Raw genomic sequence first — 21908 nt, 5'->3', positions numbered from 1 at the left:
GTGTCTGTCTCGTCACTGTATGCCCAGAGCCCAGACCTGCATGAGACACAAGGCAATTACTCAACAAACACTGTTGAATACATGGGCAAATGGACTAGATAATTCTAAAGCTCCTCTTATGTGTGCCCCAACTGTTATGTCCCACGCTGTACCTGAAAGGGCCATGAGAACAGTCCATTAATACAAAGAAGGTAATCTTAGTCACAGCAAAATAAGGGTCGCAATTGGAATCCAAAACAGACCTTGACTGTTCCCATCCGGTCACCTTTCAGTCCAAACTGAGCCTGCTGCAGACGAGTCTGCCTTGCTCTGCTGCTTCAATCTCATTTGCTCCTGTCCCAAAGTGACCTGCTTCTGGCTCCATCCAGAAAAACCTAACATCCTTCAGGGAGGAGCACAAACCAACCCTACTTTGCCAATCTGGCTAATATTCCCGGCCTCCTGGAGCGTTGTTTTGCTGCATTCTCTTTGCTGCATACTGAAAGACCCCCTTCTCCCCATGGGTGGTAGAGAGGGAGGCCTGTGTGAGGTAAAAGGGGCAGGTAAACTGCTGTCCCAAATACTGGAGGGAAGGAAGTAATTGTATGTTTCACTGCTGTGGCCAGTGGTTCATCACAAAGTGACCTAGGCAGTGCCATATGCAGTTTTCTTGCCGATTCTGCCTCACGCTCTGTGTGAGCTTTAGCAATCGATCCCCTCTCTTTGGGACCTCTTTCACAATCTACAAAACAGGTGCTGAAATATAAGTGCCAAGGCAGCAATTCTCACACATTTTGGTCTCAGGACTCTTGAGCACTCTTAAAAATTACTGAAAGCCCCAATGAGCTTTTGCTGTATCTATCAGTTATATTTATGGATGTTTACTGTAATAAAAATTAAAACTGGGAAATCTTAAAACTTGAGAATTCAAAAGCACACATTCTGTTTGCCATCAGAGTAAAGATGTCATCGTATGTCACGAGGCTTCTGGAAAATTCCACAATGTACTTGAAGGAAACCAGAATATGTCACCTCAAAATATGCCTCTTTGACTTAAAAATATTTTGAGCTGAAGGCAATTAAAAAGCAGTAAATAGGAAAAAAGCTCCTCTGCCTTACCCCCCGCCCTCCCCCCCCACCTACAGGAAGGATATAAATCTCCTTTTACTGCAGAGGGATTCATCAGTCCAGAGACAGAGCTCTGGAAACAAACGTTAAACTCACCCTTTTCTTTTTAGATACTTCTTCACCATTCCCACTCCTAGCCCAAACTTCTTTGTCCTATCAATTCTTTACAAATTCATTGTTTCTTTGTTTGAAAGGTATAAAAGCTTTTGTCACTTCTTCCTGCTTTATTCTCCTGCCAAGGCTTCCTAGTGTAGTTGTAAAAATTCAGTATAAATATGTAGGCTTTTCATCTGTTAATTTGTCTTTGTCAGTTTAATTTTTAGACCCAACCAGGAACCCTAAGAGGGCTGAGGAAAACTTTTTCTTCTCCCACACACTCATGAGAAAATAAACATTAAAAGAAAAAAAAAAACCGGTCTAAAGATCATTAGGGAAATTGTTTTGACCTCACGGACCTCACATCTGACCTTGAAGACCACGGTGATACCCTCCCATTATAAAGGCAACGTTAGATTTAATGAAGGAAAAGCAAACTGAGAAGGTTATTATTTTAACTTTAAACTGGAGATGCCACTTCACACTCTCAGGCTTTCTCTTCGGCCTTTAGCGCTGTGAGGACCACAGGCTGTGGCTGCCTCAGAACTCCCTTCATTTCCACTTGCCAACAGGGCTTCTCATCAGGCCTCACATAGTCCCTCCTACCTGCACTGTTCCTGCCAGGCCAGCCCAGAGTCAACACTCCAGGACACAGCCTGTCCTTGTGAGAACTGGGCACACCATACAGAACAACTTCTGGAGCCGCGGAGAAACTGGCTTCTAAAGGGATTAGCTTTTCCTTAAACCCAGAGAACCCAGCGTACCTTCTTCCCAAACAGCCTTTGCTGGCAAACAGCTTAAGCAAGTGATGACTCTCTGAAGAGTTACAGGAGAGGAGCAGTTAGCACTAGCAGAGGGTAGACAAGGTCAAGGAGAGTGGCGAGCCATCGCCACTAACAGGGGGATGGAGAACCCCATCTCTGCCTGGGAGCTGAGCATGAGCAAGCCTAAATCCTATACTCGGAGACTTCCAGGGCTCTAGGAGAGAATCTGCAGGGTCCATCATGCCTTTTTAAGTACCACATCTTCTCCCTTAAATGGCAGCTTCATCAGATGTTAGCATTACAGGCAATCTGATTAGCTACTCCACTGCCATGTCCCACTTCACCACCTGTTTCTCTTGCACAATTGAGACCATCACAGAATGAACTGCAGGGCACACTACAGTCAGAATGCACCAGTGTAGTCCATCATAACTCCAGTTTACGTCTGAGCAAACACTCTGGAGAGTGAAGTGTGCCAACTCAGGGTCCCCCTGCTTTACATTCTCTTGGAAAGCTAGTCAAGACATCCTTACAACAAGGCAGAGACAGCCCAGAAAAGACTAAGAGCCCAACCCCACCTCCGGGCAAACCTCGAGTGGGCTGACACCCTTCCCTTTCTGCCTTCATTTCCCACATCATAGGGCAGAGGCCTACAAAATCCTTTGTTCTGGGATCTCCTAATATCTTTGGAAAAACTATGTATGCTCTTCACACATTTTTAAGTTAACATAAAATTTTTCTTGCAAGTTTAACTAATTGGGAAATATATAATTTCTGACACACTGACTTTCAAATTATTAAATCATTTGATTAAATGTATTAAATACCCACGTTCATCTATTCAAAAAGCACATGAATAAGGTCTTTAACAGCCAGAAATTTTCCATCATTTATTATTCCTCCTTGCACTCATATTTCCATGTACATGGACATTGTGATTTATTGTGATTATTAATTCAAAATTGAAAAAGTTAAAATTTTTTGTCACTGTAAGACTCTACATGTTAATCAATATTCTAGGTTGATTTACCATTACAATTTCTATCAGTACATAATTGGGTGAAATAAAATAATTACAACATAAAATTTTATAGTCATCATTACACAAAGAAAAGGAAACTATCTTTTTTTTTTTTTTTTTTTTTTTAATTAATTTTATTGGGGTGACAATTGTTAGTAAATTTACATAGATTTCAGGTGTACAATTCTGTATTACATCGTCTATAAATCCCATTGTGTGTTCACCACCCAGAGTCAGTTCTCCTTCCATCACCATATATTTGATCCCCTTTACCCTCATCACCCACCCCCCACCCCCTTACCCTCTGGTAACCACTAAATTATTGTCTGTGTCTATGAGTTTTTGTTTCTCATTTGTTTGTCTTGTTCTTTTTGGTTTATATACCACATATCAGTGAAATCATAGGGTTCTCTGCTTTTTCTGTCTGACTTGTTTCACTTAGCATTATTCTCTCGAGATCCATCCATGTTGTCACAAATGTTCCTATATCATCTTTCCTTAACGCCGAATAGTATTCCATTGTGTATATGTACCACAACTTCTTTATCCATTCATCTATCGAAGGACATTTTGGTTGTTTCCATGTCTTGGCCACTGTAAACAAAGCTGCAATGAACATTGGCGTACACGTGTCTCTATAGAGAAATGCTTTTATATTTTGGGGGTAGATACCCAGGAGAGCGATTGCTGGGTCATATGGTAATTCTATTCGTAATTTCTTGAGGAACCTCCACACTGCCTTCCATAGCGGCTGTACCAGTCTGCATTCCCACCAACAGTGTATGAGAGTTCCTTTTTCTCCACAGCCTCTCCAACACTTGTTACTATTTGTTTTGTTGATGAAAGCCATTCTGACTGGGGTGAGGTGATATCTCATTGTGGTTTTCATTTGCATTTCTCTGATGATTAGCGATGTTGAGCATTTTTTCATATGTCTATTTGCCATTTGTATATCCTCTTTGGAGAAATGTCTCTTCAGGTCCTCTGTCCATTTTTCAATTGGGTTGTTTGTTTTTTTGTTGTTGAGTTTCATGAGTTCCTTGTATATTTTGGATATTAGCCCCTTATCAGAGGAACTGTTTGTGAAAATCTTCTCCCATTCAGTTGGTTGCCTCATTATTTTGTCAATAGGGAAACTATCTTTTTTTAAAAAAAGATTATCTATCATGGATGAATATTGCTTATTGCTAGAATAAGACAGTATTTTGTTGAAATTACCCGCACTAAATGTGCGGAAAAGTTGAAGCAAGCAGAAGACTTTCCCCCACATTTAAGAAATGAATATGGGCTTATAACACACAACAATCTTTTGTCAAAAGCTAGAAGAAATTGTTCCCCTATGAGTCTGAGTAAATGTTTAAGAAAATACTCCATATAATATAATCTGAAACTATAATCTTAATCTTTCACCTCCCCCTACTTGAAATCAATGCAAAATATATACTTGCGATGCAGACATCAATATTTCAAGCTGACCCTTTCTTTGGCACCTTGAGGATTTTCCTCAGGGAGGCAGAGCCTCATAGTGAGGCAGCCTGCATGTCAGGTAGACCTTCCTGCCATGGGGGCCACTGCAAAAGGGAAGATGGGTAATGAGAACTAGCCCAGAAAGCGCCTCAGACGGATCAGTTTTAGGAAAGAGCACCACATACAGGACCTAGATTCTGGAAACTGATTCTACTAAAATGACCCACGCCCGTGTACTTCTTGATGGAACTTTCTGTGCCTCTAACCCTTGGCCCATTATCCACCCCTTGACTGCTCCTGCCCCTATGTCCATTTCCTTCATGCCAAAGACCTAAAGTCCCCATTTCCACAGGCCAGTGAGAGCTGTCTTCCTTCAAGTTCTCCTCATTTCTTCTTCCTGTCTCCCAAGCCTCAGTCTTCCAGGCACAGTTCTCATTCCCAGGGACCTCTGGTCTTGGTTTCGGTTTGTCACAAAGTAAAGTGTGCATGAGATCTGATGAGCTGAGATAATCCCAGTATATTATTTGCAATCCAAAGGCAGACAATTTTTAAACACCTTGCCTGTGGTTGGTGAAGTAGGTTGAAGACACGCCTACCTTCTTTCCTTCTACATTCTCTGTTCATTCTTTCCCTCCACCTGGAGCCTCTTCAGTATAGCAGGGGTTCTATACACAGCAAGCTACAACACCTAAGGTGCCAACCAGAAACACCCTTTGAATATAACCTCAGTTTGCTGGGCAGAGTTAGCCCTGGGACCCTAGATCAGAAGGCTCTCCAAAGCCCAATTTCTGGGTGGAGCGACATAGGATGAGGGATGGGGTTTCTCAACTATGGTCATGCTATAAGCATTGAATTGTGGGTGCTGGATCCCTTGGCAGGTGAGCAGCTCACGTATCAGAACCTCGCGTTCCTGCCAGAGTAGAGCAGCAGAATGAGAGTTGGAAAGAGGAAAGGAAGAGGGTGGTGACTTCTCAATGCTGAGTTCTACTTTCCACAGCAAAGGGAGAAGGAAAGAGACTGGCCTTAAGCCATATCTCTAAGCAAAATAAGATTTCCTTGGCATCCTCTCACTTTCTTTGCCGAAATCTTCCCACTGCGCGTCCCGTACTGCTTCTTCCCTTCCCTGCCCCAGCTCCCTGTGCAGATATTTTTAGGCTGAGGGGCGTCCCGCCTGGCAACCAGAGAAGAGGAACGCCCAAGCACCTGGATCCCCTGCGGTTTCTTTGACTCAGAAATCCTGGGGTTCCTCCTTCTTCAAGCCTCAGCCTGACAACTCGAGAAGTGTCAAGAACTTTCTGGAACTGGAGCCATGGGATCTGAATAAGGATCTGTTGAATACTTTTGTAGCCATAAAAGAACTAATTCATTTATCATTGTGTCAAGTTGTCATTTACAGCCTGCCTAATAAAACCATTAGCCATGTTACAGCATACTATATTTAAAAAAATACTTAATGATGTCTGTGGAGTGACAAGACGTTACTATGTATTGAATGTGATGTCAGCATTATTATCTGGATTTTACACCTGACAAATAAGTAGTTTGCCCAAATTCACCCAGTCACTATCTAACAGAGAGGAAATGTGACCTAGGGTGTTTCTTTTATCTGATTCCAAGATCACACTTGTTTATGGCTCCACACTGCCTCTTAACTTCCCAGCCTAGGCCCTCAACAATCTGGCCCTCTCCCACCTTTCATGCCTACTTTTCCTTCTATCCCTTCTTACGGGGTAAGAGCCAAAATACATAACAGTCAACATGGCTGCCCCCAACAGACCTACTGCAAAGGCCCAAATTTCAGCCCTGCACATGCCCATGCATGTCTGCCATCCTATGTGGGTCCATACTGTCCTCACTCCCCGGGCACTTTATTACCCTCTCCTTTATGTCCCTATTGTTTCCCACTATGGTAGGACAGGGTTCTCAATGACCAAACCCTCTCTCTTAGAGCTGGTTGCTATCAAGGTAGGATATAAAAGTAGATAATGTAGCTGATGGTTGGTAAAGGTAAGAAAAAAGACAGAATCTCTATTAGTATGATAACACACTGGAGTAATGCTATTTGTCCACAATAGCAAGAGCAAGTTGGAGATTTTATTTTGTTTTGTGTTTGGTCAGATGATTGTTGAAGGACAAAGTGATGCATTCTGAAGCTCAACCAGAAAAGACAAGCAGCAATCATAGTAGAAGGGCACAAGGAGAGGGAAAAAGACAAAGAACCTGGAGAAGGAGTCCAGAGGGCAGGGTTGCACCTGAGCAAGCCAGAGATGGCTCATCATGGACTGAGAGCTCTCTCCAGGGCAAAATCCAGGGCTGCTTTGAGCTGCTGTTAGGTTGCCTGTTTGTGCTTGGTCAAGCCATAGCACATTTTTCTTTCTATTAATGGAGTTTTTCCCACCCGAACAGTTAAAAGGAAAACTAAAATGTTACATACGAACATGCATGTGTGTGTTTCTCGCCTACAGGGCTGAAAGCTAAGGCTAAGGGCAGATTCCTAGTCTAAGCCATCTGGAATCTTCCACAGTATCTGGCATCATGCCTTGTAGGTAGCAGGCACTTGATACATAGCACACATTTGTAAATAAATGGACAGTTATTCCCCTTTTATGAAACAGATTATTGCATCTTGATTATCAGGCACCATCCTCCAATTTGTCATACACTTAATGTATAGTTTCAAGCCACATGTAACAATTTTCAGGAATACACTCTTTGATAACTCTGAGTTACCTATAAAGCAGGTCTGTGGCAATCAAAACACAAAATGAAAACATCCTATTACTAAGTCCAAAATGTTCTTCTCCTAGTGTTATAATGTTTGTTTGCCAACTGGAAGAACATGAAAGCTAATTGTATAAAGAAACACTTGATACCTTCGTGAGCAAATTAGACACTCTGGATTACCAAAAACAGGATATTTGGGAGTAGGCAGGGACTCTTCAATTGAGATAAGACACTATGGAAGACTAGATAGGTAGGCGGTGCTGGCCACTGGTAAAATGTAAGGTCCTATGCTTGCTTTCCATGAAGTTGTAATTGCTTTGGGTTGACTACACATATAGAAATGATAACTTAATAGACTCATGTTGGTGTCTCAGTTCAAATGAGTCATAAATGCTTGGGCTGTTAAGGGAAGGCTGCAGAAGGAGTTGAGATCTCAGCGGGGCCTTGAAAGAGAACTAGGGGAGAAGATGGAAGGCCTATGAGAGACAGCTAAGTGTCAAGCATCAGAAAGAGTCCAGGATCAGAGAACACCTGACTTCCCAGAGCGGTCTTTTCCCACCACCACATACCCATCTCTTTGTGCAGCGAGTCTTGGTGCTCTTCTCACTTGTACTCTCCCTGCTGAACTGTACCATCTTTTCCTCCTGGTGCTGGCACTTTCTCAGCCCTAATGGAAGATGGAGGTTTGCTGTATGTGGCAGAGACAGCTCGTCAACCTGATACCTGTCCTCCCTTTTTCCTGTAAATAAAACTTTGTGCTGACCAATGGGATATAAACAGAAGTGGTGCACACCTTCTGGAAAATGTCCCTAAAAAGAAGTGGCTTGTTCTACCCCCACCCCCCATGTCCTTCCTGCCAACTGGAATGCAGATCCTATGGTAGAAGTCGTTGCTGAAGATGATAGAGCAAAAAGATTTACAGAGTTTGGGTCTCTGACCACTTGGAGAGCCCAGGTAGCTCAGGTAGCACTGGACTTCTTTTATGTGAGAAAGAAAATAAGCCATGGTTAAATTTATTGTTTGCATTTTTTTGTTCGTTTAATGTTAATTTTACACTCTACAACTGGAACAGATCTCACACAAGAAAAATTAATTTGGGTGAATTAACAAAAGGAAACATAATAGTTCTACTTAGAAGTAAAAGGAATGAAAATGAAAACCAAGAGATGCCATTTGTCAGCTAAATTCTAGAAAAGAAAGAAAAATGATAAAACTCGATGATAAATCTTCAGGGAAACAGGTCAGCTGATGACAGTGTTATAAATTGGCACAACTCTTTTAGACAATATATAGCTCACTTGTGTTAAACATAGTTCTGTACTATTATTCTGTGATCCAACTCTTGAAAGATTGAAAACGATATCATAATCGATGAACTCTAAAGTAAAAATGTAGGAAGATGATGACAGCAGTTATTTTAACAGCAAAAAACCAAAACTGCTTAAATAAGGTACTATAGAGAATGGTAAATTAGAACATATTAATTTGATGAAGAACCATCCAACCATTTAAAATAATATATGATAAACACCATGAAATAATCTACTAACATGCTTACAAAATAATTTAAGTGAAAAAGAAAAAAAGTTCAGGAAACTGAGTATATGATGGGATGGCAGCTGTCAAATTCTGGATGTTTTCCCAGTTCTGTACCTTTAATAGGATTCAACCCATCCCCACATCATCAGGCAGAACTGAGTGTCCCAGATCTGGCCAATGCAAATGGCTGGTCTCTCCCTTGGTTTCTACCTTTGTAGAAAGAAACCCTTTTCTTCCTGGTTTTCTTTTGTTTTGTTTTTGTTTTTGTTTTAATTTTTTACCATTACTGGTGCTTCAACTTGGGGTTTTGGGTTTTACAAGGTGGTTCCCAGTGGAACATCTCAGGTAGACCAAAGGGTTTCTGAGAATCTTAAGGGTATGCCCAAAGTAGAGGACAGTCACACAAAAAAATTACAAATGTGGTTTTGGAGCATGTAGTGGACTTAAGTGAAAATAATAGAACACCTACACATTTGAAAGAGAGTTGTTCTGAAAATAAAGCAATATAGTAACATCTAGAAAAGGCAACACTATGGAGACAGTAAAAGATCAGTGGTCACCAGGGATTGGGGTAGGGCAGGAAGAGGTGAATAGACTGAGCACAGAGGATTTTTAGGGGAGTGGAACTACTCCGTACCTGTACGATAGCTACCATAATGATGGATCCAAAGTATTAAACATTTGTCCAAATTCATAGAATCCCCAATGCCAATACCGAACCTCAAAATATACTGTGAACTTCGGGTGATTCTAATGTGTCAGTATAGGGTCATCAGTTGTAAATGTACCCCTCTGGTGGGGGGTACTGATGATGGGGGAGGCCGTGCAAATGCGAAGGCAGGAAATATTTGGCAAACCCCTGAACCTTTCCCTCAATTTTGCTGTGAACATAAAACTGCTGTTAAAAATTAAGTGTTAATTAAAAACAAATGAACAAGTAAAAAACATAGGCAGCTTAGAGTAAAAAGATCTGAGATTTCACAAATTGCAAAATGGTCTTTGGGCCCCCAACATTTTAAGTAAGAAACTGGCTTTCAAAGCGACTCTGGGGCCAACACAAGCTATTTCTTATGGAAAAGGAAGGCTGTCTCAGAAGGCAAAGCCAAGAGCCAGGAAGGAGGGGCCAAGAGCACTGGAGAACAATGGATGGGGGTCCTGCTGAACTGCATCCAAGGGGACTTGGCAACACGCACCTGGCAAGATTCCAGAATTCTCATGAATCCATGCCTGCCTGCTATGTGGATTCCTTTAGTTCCCTTTTTGAATGGAAGTATTTACTGCAATTATCCTGCCCCTGGCTCCCATTGTTTGTTGAATGTGTGCAGAGCATATCACTTGTGCCCTTTAAAGTTTTCTAGATCCAGAGGAGCCACAGCCTGGGAACATCCTCGTCCCCATTTGGACTTGATAGAAATCACAGGACTGGGGATCTCAGCTTAATGCTCTAGTTGAATGAGGCTATGGACGTCCTTGGAAGGAAGGAGTATATTCTGCATATGAAAAGGGCATGAATAACCTGAATGGGGGAAAGCTGTGGTCTACATTTGTGGTAATGGCATGCTTTCAGGTAGCCACTTCCCACATTGACTTTGGATTTGGCCATGTGACTTATTTTGGCCCGTGGGACATGTCATGGAAATGTAATGCAAACACAGGCTTGAAGAAATACTTGCTCACTGGGGCTTGCTCTTTCTTGCTGTTTCCATGGAGCCTTTCCACCACCATATGAAGAAGCCCCGTCTGATCAATTGATGGATGAGAGATCACATGGAGAGGGGTGTCAAGCTCTTTCAGCCATCCCCTCTGAGGACTCAAAGACTTGAGTGAGTCCCCCTTTGGCCCAGCTGGTCCAAATTAGAAGAAACATTCAGTTATGCCATAGAATCATGTTTGTTGTATTAAGCCATTAAGTTGTAATGTGGCTTTTAAAGAGCTAATACAGGGAGGCATATGGAAAGATGGGACTGGTGACACTGAGGTAGAAAAAAATTCTGGGAAGAGTGGACCCAGGTGTGTGGGCAGCTTCCCACGAAAACTAAAGCAGATTCACAGAGGGAGACCATACTATGGTCAACGAGGGGTCAGGGAGAAGAAAATGCCAGAAGTCAAGACCAATGGGAAAGTTGAAGATGCAAACTGGAGCATGAGCAATAAATTTGGAAGTTTGCAGGATTAAGACGAGGAAAAATGGTGGGAGGAATAAATGGGTCAGGACAAGAGATTCAAAATTTTTGAACAACAGAAAGACATAGGTCCTTCTATGAAGTGGCTAAAAGGTAATTGGCGTGATGTGCAGTAGAAATACTGGTTCGGAATCTATGAGGGTGTGACCCTGAAATCCACATGCTTCATAAGCTCCCCAGGACCTTTCACTGTAGAATTTCTTCTCAGTGACCCGCCCTGCATAGCAAGGGGTGCAGAAGGGGCAAACTTTGTTAAGTTTCCCAAGTTGCTGTCACAGCCTTTCCCCAGGACAATGGATGCTTGATCACCTCAACACAATCAAGGAAGATCGATCAGTGACTCTCAAACCTCAGTGCACAGTAGAACCATTTGGGAAATTGAAAGAAGTAATATGAATGCCTAGACCCTACTGCATTGGAGTACAATCTGAATCTCTGGACGTGACGTTTAGGCATCAATATTTTAAAAAAACTTTCCAGGTGACTGGATTATGGGTTGGGGAAACCATGAGCCCATCAGGTTTCTGAGAAATGAGTAATAAATTCAAAATCTTTCTGAACCTCCTCATTTTCATATATAATCTCAACTGCTTACTAAACTCTAAAAGCAGTGCTAGGAGTTTGGTGACTAATGGCTATTTCTGACTCAAAAATGAAACAGCATTTATTTTCATGATGTAATAAAAGTCAAGTGAACATTAACTCAGACCCTATGAATCAGTGAATGTGATTATCTGAACAGAGTCTGAAGTCAAGTTATCTATAAAAAGATATTTTCCTTCATTTGCTAAACAAGATTTCAAGATTTTGGTAAAAATGTTTAAACTACTACAAAAAAAAAAAGAAAAAAGAAAAAAAAAGAAAAAATAGAAATGAGTAAAGCCAGCCTGATATCCGAGACAATAAGAAGTGGTAGAAAGCTGTGACAAATCAAATATGCAGGGTGGGATTAGGGGAACTTTTGCACCAGCTAAAAGTGAAAAGGATTGAACGTCAATTTAGCCCACATGCTGTCAGTTACATGAACATCTAAGTCACAGTAGAAACCATTATAGAAGTAAACATAAGTATGGAATTACAATAGTTAAGGGGTCAGGAAAGGTTTTAAGGAAGGGGTGACGATGGCAACATTTTAAAGGCTGAGGATTTTATTTTCACATTTAAAAATTTTATTTTAAAATATTTTGAACTCTATACTGAAATGATTTCACTTGCAAATATGTTACAAATAAAGTACAAAGACTTTCTGTGTCCCCTTCAGCCATATTCTCCAAAGGTTAACATCTAATATAACCTCTGCAAAACGATCAAAATCAAAACATTTTCTGATACAAGACTGTCCTCTAATCCATAGACCTTATTCAAATATCACCAAGTTTCTCCTTAGGTTCTTTTTCGGGTTCAAGACCTAATCCAGGATCCCACTTTGCATCTGGTTATGTCACCTTCGTTTCCTTGAACCTGGACTCATTTGTCTTTGTCGTTTATAATCTTGACACTTTTTCAGAGTGTTGGTCAGTTATTTGCCTGATGTTTGTTCATGATTTATCATCAGGTGATCTGTATTACGGAACAAATACCACAGAGTGATGCAGTGTCCATCTGAGTGCATCACAACCAGAGACGTACACGTGTGATGATGACTGGACGATTACAGTAATGAAAACTGTGATCACCAAATTAAGGCGGTACCAGCCATGTTTCTTATTATAATGTTGTTATCTTCCCCTTTGTAATATAAAAGAAACTTTTGGGGAGAGACTTTGAGATTATGTAAATATCCTGTTTCTCATCATACTTGGGTCCACAAATTTTAGCATTTATGATGCATCTTATCACTGTGGTGTTTGCCAAATGGTCAAAATGCACCGACAGTTCTGTCTTTACATCTTCGTTCTCTGATTCCGAGAGGAAGAGCAGAAAAAATAACTCTGATGCCAAGATTGCATGCCAGAGTCCCAAGGTTTACCCTGATTGGACTGTTTAGGTTACATCACTACCCAAAACCAATGGGAAACTGAATATGTTTGAATAAGCCAACCAGTGCCCACCCCATGGGTGGTGTGAGGCAACAGGAGACATCTAATTGAAAACAACACACCATTGGTAAGGGGAAAGTGGATTCGGCGTAGGCCACTAAAAATAATCCATTACCAGGCCTTTTAAAATGAACTAGTTACCTGCCTTTTAAAAATAACGTCATGTAACCTTTTTTTTTTTCAATAGCAGTAACCTGTATCTGAAATTATCTCATGCATATGTTTCTCTTTGAAGAATCTAAGCCTCCATGAGAACAGGGACCTGATTTGTCTTGTTCATTTCACTCGTAATACAATGCCTGGTATTCAGTAAATGTTTGCTTAATGGATGAATGAACGCATTGTGTTTCTCTTACATCTCAGACCTTGCAGCACACTGTCCCAAACCTCTAGGGCATACGGACTTCATCTGAGATGCTTGGGCTTAAACCTTCACAGCTGGTAGGTGAATGGTCAAAACCTGAACTCAGACTGGCCGACTCCACATACCGTGCATTTCCGACTATTCCAAGCTGCTCTAATGTGTGAAATTAAGCCCTCGGAGTTTTAGCCCAGCTGTGTTCAGAATACATGTAGGAAATACATAAAATGTGCTCACAGTTAGTGTTCAAATAATAATTTGGAAGATTAACAGGAGACATGAATTTATATTTGCTTTTCTGATCCGGAGCTATTAACATACTCCAAGTTAAAATCGTATCCTGCCTACTAATATATGGAAGAATGGAATTGCTCTGTTGCTAGTCTAATTTCTCATTTTGCTATGGCAACAGTATAAGGCACATTATAATTTTGCAGATTGCATGCAGACTTTATTGCAGATAGACCCTTTTTATTCGATAGTGTTAGTAGAGAGGTCTGGTCGAGGAAATAGAGAACTAACATTAACTGATTGTCTACCATTGAGGTAGGCACTTCATTCTATTCATTCACTTACATCTTTTCATTTGTATCCATTCACTGGATACTTATTGAGTACCTTCCATGTGGCTTGCATCATGCTAGGGGCTAGAGAAACAGCATTTAGCACAGGCTAGGAAGACACTGTAGTGTACTGAATAAGGTAATGAACTCTGGAATCAGAAAGATCTTAATGCAAACGCTGGCTTCTCTGTAGCCTGTGAGATGCTGGGCATACACGGTTAACTTATCCGTGTCTTATTTACTTCACTGTATGACATTGTTCTTTATTGCACATAGAGCTGTTTTGTGAGATTTAAGTGAGACAATATAAATGTCACAATTGCTGTGTCTAGTATAGTGTCTGACACATAGTAGTCGCTCAATTAAATGATATTTTTATTACCAGATGGTCCCTATCCTTAAGTTGCTTGTAATGAGTAGAGAAAACAGACGTACGTCTTTATACTTAATTTTCCCCCAAATGCTCTGAGATAAGTGTTATTTCTCCCATTTTACAAGCAAGGAAATTAAGAATTTCAATAGTTTGTTCAAGTCCTCAATTAGTAAGTAAATGGGGCAGAATTCAATTCAAGCATATCTGAGTCTGAAACCCATGGTCTCTCCAATTATCTGGATGAGAAACTGAGAGACAGTAGTTCTAGTCCCTATTTTAGACCAGTGGTTCTCAACCCTCAAAAGCTTTTTATAAAGTACCAAATGCCAGGACCCTGTTCTAATTCAATTAACTCAGAATATCAGGATCAAGTCTGCCTAGACATTGAGTGTTTTTTAAATCTCCCCAGGAGAGTCTAACGGGCAGCCAGAGTTGAGAGCCACTGCTGAGACTCTTCTAGGCTTCACAGTCTGATCCTTCCATATGCAGCAGCACTGTCAGAATGAGATCCGTTCTGGTAGAAGCAGGGATATTCCAGGACTTTCCTCCACTGGGGCTCCATGATCATCACTGCGTATTTCGGGGAAAGGCCAAAGCAGGTAGTGTTCCCTTTGCCTCCAGCCACTGCCGTAGGGTTATAAGATACAGAGGAGCATCTATGAGAGCTACTCAAGGAGGGTAGTGAGCAGCCAGTCTCCCTCTTCCATACTGAGTTGATAGATCAACAGCATTCTTCACACATGGAGGAAGGAGCAGCCTCGGAAATGTCCCAAACAAATGCAGCTGTTTTTTGTTTTTGGAGAGGATGCCAATAACATTTTGTTCCTTGGGGTTCTCAAGAATGAAAATGTGTGCATAGCTATAAAAACAAACAAACCCATAGGGATAATTATCATACTAACCAATATGTCAGACTAACTTAAGTGAATGAAGTCATAATATATATTTAAGTCTCTATTCTATTATAGACTTTATATTGAGATATTCAACAAAGGGAAGAAGTATAGTTCATTGGCCACTGGATGCCCTCTGCCATAATTCAGTCGTTCAGAGTCAAAGCTTCTGCAGCTCCCTAAACTGGGTTACTTCAGGAACTCATCTCAGAGTCTGGTCCACATAAATCTAACCTTCTGACTTTCTTCTTTGCTCCTCATAATAATTCTATGAAATGCACAATCAAGTCACCCTATCCCAATTTTACAGAGTTAGAAACTGAAGCTTACAAAGGTTAAGTTCAAAGACTAGAAAAGCTGCAGCCTATTTTCAGGCATACATCTGATACAGGACACACGCTCAGTAGCCACACGAGGCTAGTGGCTACGGTATGGACAGTGCGGGTCTAGCAAATCTCAACACAATGATTAGACTGATGTGCTTACTATGTACAATTAGTGTGATGATGCTTTACCATTATTTGGAGTTTAATTTACAACAATCTGGATTCTGATTTAACATGAAAGGTAGGGTTTCGGTTGGTAAGACAGTCGAGTTTTGATTGAGTACTATTATTGACACATGCTGTGTTCGGCTCGGGGAGCATAGGGGTGAGCAAACACAGAATCCTCTCAATGGAGGGATTTAAGAAAAGGATAATGATCCATCCATCTGAAATTCTGGGAATACAGTTCTAATTAGGAACTCATGGCGACGCAGCAAGAGATATTGAATAATGGAGATCATCTAGAATTAAAAATCAACAAGCATTTGAGCTTCTCTTGTGAGTTCTGCAATGCCTATGGGCTGTGCGTGATATGAAAAATATATGAGAATTTAAAGCATCTAGAAGACTTCCATACAAAAGAACTGTCTTAGTGTTGGTCGCCCCAATGCTTCCCACTAACACAAGGATTTGAGGTTAAGTCATTTATTTTGGAGGTGATCTTAGGAAACATGAAAAGGGAGTGTGGGAAGTGAGATAGAGAAGGGAAACAAGCCAACACAGGATGAGTACATGAACAGTTACTGCCATTGACAACCGAGGGTCCCACGGGGGACCCTCTGAGAGACTGTGTGGCACACGCTTCAGAATCTGCTCACCGAGGGGCATGGGAGCTGGGCTGTTTATCCTCCTATTCCCAGCCCTCCCTGATTATGGGTCTCTTCTGGGAGAGACCCTTAACTCCTGGCACTTCCGACCTGCTGTGCCTTTGAGCTGAGCTCACGCCCGCTGCCAGGGAACACCCTCAGGAAGAGAAGGAAGGGATGGGAAGCTATGGGTGTGCACGAGAGCTATCGCAGGGAATTCTGGAGGAGGCCGAGGAGATATGATTTGAGCTCACTCTAACAGTGTCTGACAAAAATGATTAATATTCTGAAGTGCTTACCACGGTACCAGACCCTGTTCTAAGCATTTTACACATATTAACACACTTAATCCTCACATTTCTGTGAGGTAGGTGCCTATTACCACCTCCATTTTTAAAACAGAGAAAATTGAGGTTACATAATTTTTTAAAGGTCATACAATTAGGAAGAGACAGAGTCAGGCTCTGAGTTTGCTTTAATCACTGCACAATTAGTTATCGAATAGTAGGGATTCTATTAAAATCAAACCTGCCTTTCGGAGAAAGGCTTCCCAGTCATGCTTTACAAATGCTGTATCTTATATTTCAATAGAAAACTTTCCTTTTGAGATCTCAGTTTTACATTCTGGACCATCTACACAGCTTTTAAAGTCTCTGCAGAGTAAGTGCTTAGAGCAGTGCCTGGCACATAACACATGCTCATTAATTGTGAGGAATCACTGTCACAGAGCCCAGGGGACTGTGGAGGAGGCTGGGCTGGGGCTGTCCGGGAAGGCTCCCAGGAGAGAGGGACATCTAGGCTGCAAGCTATGCGAAGGTGTGTGTTATAGGAATGAAGACGTATTTTTATATGTCAAGAACCAAGACTGCATGTGTCCGAAACTGTTCCTGAAACTACAGTATGCAAAGACATGTCATTCTGCAATCCTTCCTGCTGCAACTGAAATATCAAAAGGCTGGACTCTCAGGGAACAAATTCATTTTTCCCACCCACTGACCTCTACCCTTCTTTGCTGGATCTTCCTTCCTCACACCTTGATGGTATCTCAGGCGGGTCCCTTATCTTCTCCAGTCAAGATCAAGGATGTCTACTTCTCAGGTACTAAAAAGCCCAGTTCATCTAACCCATAACTTTAATTTCTCATGTATTTCAAAGCTCCTCTCCTCCCCCAGTACAGACTTAACCTGGGCTCAAATATTTGCTTTAAGAAAGGGAGGCAAGGATTGATCAGTTTCTGATTCATCCTGTAATACCTTCCCCCCAACTTACTCTGCTGCCTCTAAATCCTCCAGAACCAGGGCAAAGGGAGAGAGGAGAAATAAAGGGGCAAAAAGTCTTACTTGACCAGCACTGTAGCTAGGGTGGTCCTGCCCTCTACATAGCAAATCTTGGCTTTTTCTTTCATCTGTCCTTGTGTGGGTTCTTTGGTGACATCCTTGCTGAGGGCATCTACCTGAGGAAAGCAGTGTTTCCTGGATGACCACTCAAGATGCCACATGGCAGGTGACCCATCCGTCTCTTTCTGCTGAATTATCTAGTTCCTGCCAGCAGACCCCTTGGGCAGGGTCCTTTGAAAGCAACCAGAATCTCGCTTTCATCTGACATGTTCTCCTTGACCATGGCTGACAGGGTGATATCCACCCTTGCCACTACTGAAGAAAGTATTATTTGCTGTTCCTTCAGCCCTTTCTCTTTACCATTGGAAACAATTCCACGAGGAGAGGAAATATTCTGGGTTCAGAGATATCCTCTCTCACCACCCTATTCTTTCAGTATTGTTGTTGACCGTTTTATGTGTAGGTGAAGGTGGGTGATGTGCTGTGAGTAGCACAACTGGTTCCCACCTCTTATGGAACTAGTCCTGCCGATGGTCTAGCACCCACTGCCCTCAGCTTTGGAGCTGAGACAAGAGGCCCATCGTCTTCTCTCTGGCCACCTCTCTGGGTCAGCTTAAACACAGTCACACTTAGAGTAATCAAATTACGTCAAGATGTCTTCCAACATTCAGTTTTAATATTCATCACCGTAAGCTTTGTTTATTGTTTTGTCTAACCATAGGACAATTCCTACAATTGCTTGAAAAGTGGGGAAAATGCTTTTCTTTCTTTTAGGCACATGGAAAAATAAGCCACGTATAATGGAAAAAAAAACAATTCAAAGACCCTTAGTTCTACAAATACACCAATCATTTAACATTAAGGAAGTCTTAACAAAGTGTGATCAGAATGTAAGCTTTTGAAAACAGTCCTCCCCTTTCCCACTAGTGCTTAGCCACAGAAGATACTTGAATTAAGTTGACTTTTAGGACTAAATAATTTTCATCTCCATTCCTGGAGAGAGAGAGGGAGGGGGGTACCAAAAGAATATATATTTAAATGCTTAGTGAAACTTTAAATTCAAAGAAATATAAATCTCTTTCTCTCTGATTTTATATATAAAATTTCCTCTATTTGAACAGGTTGATCTATAAGCCATTCTTTCTGTGTCATTTTTTTCCTTCTTAAGAGAATCTGTGTGAATAATTATAGCCATAAAACTATATGACTGAACACTGATAATTATAAGACTTTTAACTGGAAGAAAACAATGGCTTTAGTTCCCTGTTGGAGTCACTCTACTCAGCCATAGATTTTTCTGTCAATTGCAGCCAAGAGTTGTGCTTTGGTAGTCAGAGGTTCTGACTATCTGTCTTCGTGGAAGATTCAGGCACAGCAAGCAACAAGACTCAGAGGGGCAGCCTGCTGCAATTTCCCAGAATCCCTGTTCAAACGGGGCTTTAGCCTGGCCCAGGGAGCAGCCCTTTCCCAGAGCTGGCAGTGCCCTGGTCTCTTGCACCCCCACCGGCTCTTGGCCCTCCCAGAGTCAAATCCATTTGCCTGAGCCTGGATGATGGCAGGATGCCCAGGCATGTGGAGACAAACCTTTTCCCCTTCTGCTCTCACATGACATCAGTCGGCACAAGAAGTGCCAAAGTACAGGAGATTGGTTTAATTACAGTGATTTAGTCTTTTCCCTCAAAATAAAAATAATGTGCCTTCAAATGACATGTTCCCTAATAAGATTGAACAGAATATTTTGGAACAGCAGTTCTAGTGGTGGCACCCAGTTCAGTACCTTCCTTTCAAGTGCTCTTAGCATTTGTTGGCTTATTGGGGCCTGACACTGATGGGGGTAGTTATACTACTATTTGGACCCCTCTTTAAGGCCACGGAAATGGATCATTCCACTGGATGGGACTTGCCTCAAGTCACAAAGTTAATAACTTTCAGGGTCAGCACTGAAAGCCTGGTATGCTCTCCCTCAGAGGCCTTAGCTGAGGGGAGGAATGCTACATAGCATTTTCTAAAAAGTTTATTATTTTCTGATTACAGAAGTAATTTGTACTTATCAAAAAAAAAAAAAGTCAGAAAAAAGCGGAAAGCACTAGGAAGAAGAGAAAAATCACCCATGTCCCCAGGCACACTTGATGACTGCTATTAACATCTGGATTTATAATCTCATATGTACGATTGCTTTAAAAAATGGTTTCACACTGTGCATACTATTTTTAATGAAGCTTCTTTCACTTTATTCACAATTATAAAAATAACAACATGCCTATTATAGAAAAAACAGAAAACATGAACAATCACAAAGAACATCAAAACCATCCCATAATCCCACCCACAAAGAAGGAACCATTAAAAAGCCATGTCATTGAACCTGACATTTACAAAGCCCATAAAGTTGTAACATGCTGCGAAGGCAGGGGTAAGATGTTTTAGGAAAAATGAAGGCACCAATATTCTGCCATTATTCTCTTAGAATGGAGGCTGATGTGTCTAGAATAAATGTCTCTTTACTTCAGCTTCCCTGTTCCTCAATATAGGCAAGAGTTTCCAATTCACTTCACAAGAATATTGTTGGGTTCAATAATATGACATTCGTTGGGAATTTTGAATGTTCTGAAAGAAATATATAATCTCCAGGCCGTGAATCACATTCATTCAGTTCTGAGTTTCTTCTCGCCAGGCCAGACCACATGGAATTCGGGCCCCGTGAAAATAGTAGAAGGTGGTTTGGCCAGAGCTTCTCACTCCAGCTTTATCGAGGCCAGAGAATGAACGGGGCTGACGACACAGAGGAGAATGTGGCAGCTCACTGCTCCTCCACACGGTCAGACCCACGGAGCCACACCCATGTGCAGGTGCGACAGGTTTGGGGAGGCAGACAGCTCTCTTTCTGGGGCATTCGTATTGGCTCTTCGTTGAAATCTGTTTCTGGTTTTTTGTGTTTTTTTTTTATTTGTTTTCTTTCGTTTTTTATTTTATTTGGGGAAGGGGAACAGGACTTTATTGGGGAACAGTGTGTACTTCCAGGACTTTTTCCAAGTCAAGTTGTTGTTGTCCTTTCAGTCTTAGTTGTGGAGGGCGCAGCTCAGCTCCAGGTCCAGCTGCTGTTGTTAGTTGCAGGGGGCGCAGCCCACCATCCCTTGTGGGAGTCAAACTGGGAACCTGTGGTTGAGAGGATGTGCTCCAACCAACTGAGCCATCTGGCACTGGCCCACATGGGAATCAAACCGGCAGCCTTCGGGGTTAGGAGCTCGGAGCTCCAACCTCCTGAGCCACTTGGCTGACCTGGTTTTTTTCTTTTCTTTTGTTTTTTGATATACCTCTAAAGTGCCTTGAAAATGGTAGTTGGCATGGGGAATGGTCCACCATCTGACTTAGTAACTCTCTTGGTGATATGGCTGTACCCACGTAAACTGAGCAGACACAATAGCTTGCCAGTCAAATGGTGGCAGCGCCCAGTTTGGAGGATGAAAGGATTCTGATAGTACAGAACATGAAGTCTCGATTGTAATTTATAAGATAGGCAGATTTTTTATCATGGCTGCAAAGAAACCCCTAAAAATAGGTCTGCGCTACGTAGCTAAAACAAAACAAAACAAACCAATCAAACCAATGAAAACATTAAGTGCACTCGCGATGGGTACCATCCCAGTTATCTCATGTTATCCTCTCTCCTCTCTGTGCTTTCCTAGGGCTTTTCCTCTTCCTGCATGTCGTATGGCAAATGGCCCCTCTATCTACTCAGTAACCCCTAAGCCAAATTCCTCAGCATCATTCTTGACTCCTCTCTCTTTCTCTCATGCCACATCTAATGAATTCCCAAGCCCTGCTGATTCTACTTTCTAAGGATGTCTCAAATCCATTACCGTGTTCCATCCCCACTTTTACCAGCATAGTCCGAGCTGCAATCAGCTCTCACCCGGTCCACTCGCTGCGTTCCCTTTCCACTGTCCGCCTGCCAGAGTGATCCTTTGGAAGCACAGATCTCAGTGTTATTCCTCCACTGAAAACCCTCCAGTGGTTTCCCACGGTTCTTTTAATTAAAGAGTCATTTCCATGCACAAAAAAATGCACTCTTTTGAATGTATGATTGTGCAGATTTTCACAAACACACCCAAACATGTAACCACCACAGCATTCAAAATATAGACCAGTTCTTTTTGGTGACTAATAAGACTAAAGCTGTTATGAAAACTCACATAGAGTTGTTTTGTGTGGAAGTGAGTTTGCATTTCAGTCCTGGGTAAATACCTAGGACTGCTATTTCTGGGTTCTATGCTAAGTGTATATTTAGCTTCATAGGACACTGCCAAGC

This window comes from Rhinolophus hipposideros (assembly GCF_964194185.1).
Source record: "Rhinolophus hipposideros genome assembly, chromosome: 7".
In the NCBI taxonomy this organism is placed as follows: domain Eukaryota; kingdom Metazoa; phylum Chordata; class Mammalia; order Chiroptera; family Rhinolophidae; genus Rhinolophus; species Rhinolophus hipposideros.
Note: the sequence above shows the minus strand (reverse complement) of the source record.